The sequence below is a fragment of the Mus pahari genome, chromosome 3, assembly GCF_900095145.1.
Source record: "Mus pahari chromosome 3, PAHARI_EIJ_v1.1, whole genome shotgun sequence".
Lineage (NCBI taxonomy): Eukaryota > Metazoa > Chordata > Mammalia > Rodentia > Muridae > Mus > Mus pahari.
The window spans coordinates 108,698,047-108,701,358 of NC_034592.1; the positions used below are offsets into that span (position 1 = coordinate 108,698,047).

Below are 3,312 nucleotides of genomic sequence, written 5' to 3' on the forward strand. Positions count from 1 at the left end.
CTGCCGTGCAATGTGCTGCATGTGGATGCCATGTTTTCTCATGCAGTTCTGCCCTCGATAGTCAGGAGGGTTCCCCACTTCATAGGTGGATGTAGCCGCACTGTCTATCCTCCAATTATCTGAAACCTTTTCATCAGTTACCAATTTTCTGAATACTGCTTCTGCAATGGGTGACCGGCAAATGTTACCGAGACACACGAACAGCACTGACTTGGACCCAACCTCTGCCATGTTTCCAAAAGAGAATTCTTAATCAAGCTGGATGCAAATAATAATTAGCATCTCATAGCCTTCTTCAATTCTTGCTCCACAAGAGCTGTTAAACCTTTGATCTGATTCCACTGCAGACTCTCCTGTTCACACATTTTCTGTTCCTTCAACTGTTTCCTGTTCTATCAGTTTATCTGAACAAGGGTATTCAGGATGTAAAGAGCCATTGATACATGGGTACAATTCTGAACATCAATTCAACTTCAGCATTACTAGCACAGGACTTAATCTCAGATCATAGTAATTCCCAGAAGAAACACTTAAATTATTAGTTATATTCCAAGCAAAGGAAATTAAAAAAAACAAAAACCCTTCCTGAACAGATACTTCCTTCAGTGTGATGAAGAGCAATAGAAACCAGCTACATCATCTCACAGCCCAGTCAAGCAAAACATGAAATGACTTTTGTTAAAGTGAAGGCTCTTTTGGCACACTGACTATTGCTTCGGATATTCTCTATCTAAGAAGTTGAGTAGCATTATGAAAAGGTTAAAAAAAAAAAAATCAAATAAGCCAGGAAAATACCTGGCTACAGTATATGCTAATACAAACCCATAAATATAGGAGTAGCCCCCTCGTCAGCCTGAAAGAGAAGGGTCAATGGGAAGGGCTATCCGAGGTGTATTCACAGCGGCAGAGCCTGTTAGGGTGAGAAGGCTGAGTCTGTTTCCCAGGAGCTACTTCCTGCCATTCGCATCCTTGGAGTGCAGGAGACCTATAGTTGTCAGGGGACTCCACCTTAGTGACGAAACAGTGAGCCTCAGAGAAGTCCGTGGACATTCGTGTGTGCATGGGCGATTGACAGCTTCACTGTCAGGCCGACTGGATTCAGACACATCGTGGAAACACACTTCAGACTGTGACTGAGGCTAACTTTAGAAAGGTTTTACAGAGCAAAGAGTATCCTCCCTGGATATGGGCTAAGTCCCCAAAAGGCTGGGGTCCCGGGCAGAATGTAAAGGTGAATTCCTTCTAAGCACCGGCACTTACCTCTCTGCATCCTGACTAGTGATGCAATGTGACCAACACCTCAGAGTTCTGCAGCAGCTAGAGCCGCTATCGTGGCCACGGAATCCTCCCAGTGATGAACTACACCCTCAAACTGTCTGTTATAGAAACCATTCCTTCTTTTAGTCCCTTTTCTCAGGGATTTCTTCAAAGCAGACAGAAAAGGAACTAGTATAGCATCCTTGTCAAGAAATCTCAGTTGCCCAATTTCCCCAGAGGCAGCTGTTTGAGGGATAGCTACATCCACATCCACACCTTTTCTGAAGCAGGTAAATAAAACCACCTCACCATACCGCACCAACACATGCATGTAAGGGGCCAAAGCCTCTTGCTATCTGCTTTAAGTTACTGGAAATACCAAATGTGGAGCTGCAGGAGAGGCAGTGGAGTGCTGGGTATTTCACACCAGCTCTCTCTCTCTCTCTCTCTCTCTCTCTCTCTCTCTCTCTCTCTCTCTCTCTCTCTCTGGCATGTATCTCTTCTACAGGCAACAGCCTTGTTCCTTTCTTAACAAATTGGAGTCACAACCATATTATGCCTGAGGAATCCTGAGACCCCTTCAAAAGGGAGCTGGACGCAGTCCTCCAGGTTCTGGGCACTTTTGAGCAAGAGCAGAGAGCACTCCAGAAAGTCTGGCTGCTGGAGGCTGGGCTCCCCCAGACTGAAACCCAAGAACTCTCATTAGAAGAGTCTGCCTCCAGTGAAAGGCCTGCCGAGGACACAGGCGGAGGACAAGCAGACAGACTCAGAATGCAGCCAGGGTCCCAAGCAAAGCACAATTTTACAATCTGTGTGAGTTCTGCCAACGCAGCCAAGCTGCGTACCTCACTGTGTCCATGTGAATAAGGAAGAAAAGCAAATTCCCCTGGCTTCCCAGAGCCCCGGAGTAAATGCTGAGCCTCTGCTGCCAAGAGGTTTCTGCAGCCTTCAAGGGCAGAATGGCTTGACTCTGGCAATGGAGACGGGGATGAAACAATAATAGAATAGCAAATGAAGATGATAGGGGGAATTTCATACCTAAATGTCAGGAAATAATGAACAGCACCTACTGAAGGGGGAGCACCAACGGATGCTATAACCATAAAACCTCCTTTTACAGACAAAGGCTGTCAGAACGTTTAGAATGCCCAGTAGATGTTTTCAGTCTCCTTCCCCTGTAAGAACAAAGTGCGTCTAGCTCTACTTACTGTACTACATATTGAAGGTAAATTTTGGAGCCTGAATGCAGAGAGATGGCTTTGATAATGGTGACTCAATTTGCCCTACAGGAAACTAAAACTGCCTTGGAGATTTATAGGGACCAGCAAAGTTTTCTGTTATGCCCATCTTTCATGCCCATGTCTTCTCAAGCAAGAAGATAAGACAGGAGTGGAAGCACATGTAACCTCAACCCAGCACAGTCTCCTCCTTAATGACCCAACTCTGCCACCTATGAGTCAAACAGCCTCTTCCTCAGAAGGCAACATAGGGGTTAGGTTGTAGGGGTTAGGTGTAGTTATATATAGCAGCTGCCACCACTAGCCTTCAGACACTCCATGATGGGCAGTTCCAAGGTTTGAGAGGGGCCACACAGGGGTACAGCAGTGAACTTCATTTTGGGGTCTTTTTCCCACCCAAGGATACTATCAGTAAGCAAGAACTTCAAACAAAAGTCACTATTAGGGCCTGACATGGTGGTGCACGCCTTTAATCCCAGCACTCAGGAGGCAGAAGCAGAGAGAGAGCCCTGTGATTTTGAGGTCAGCCTGGTCAACAGAGTGAGTCCAGGACAGCCAGGAGGCTGTTCCACAGAGAAACCCTGTCTCAAAAAAACAAAACAAAACAGAACAGAACAAAAGCCACAATTATTGGGAGACAGATAAAATAGGCAAATGACATTCTGGGAGAAATGGGGACTTCCAAGCCTTTTTGTAGCTAAGTACAGAATTTGTGCTACGTGATATAAGATCTGACATATTTACATACTTTAGCATGTAAGATTTGTATGTATTTCCTAGCTTTGTGGGATGCTGTTCTCTCTCTTTTTTTTTTTTT

At 45.3% G+C, this 3,312-nt stretch overlaps 1 protein-coding gene and 1 pseudogene across 1 annotated transcript in view; both read right to left on the minus strand.

Moving 5' to 3' along the window:
• The window catches only part of LOC110319554, a 3,777-nt pseudogene extending 3,542 nt beyond the window's left edge, over positions 1–235 (minus strand).
• Fbn1 (fibrillin 1) overlaps positions 1–3,312 on the minus strand; it is a 216,561-nt gene that overhangs the window by 124,225 nt on the left and 89,024 nt on the right. The window lies entirely within an intron of this gene.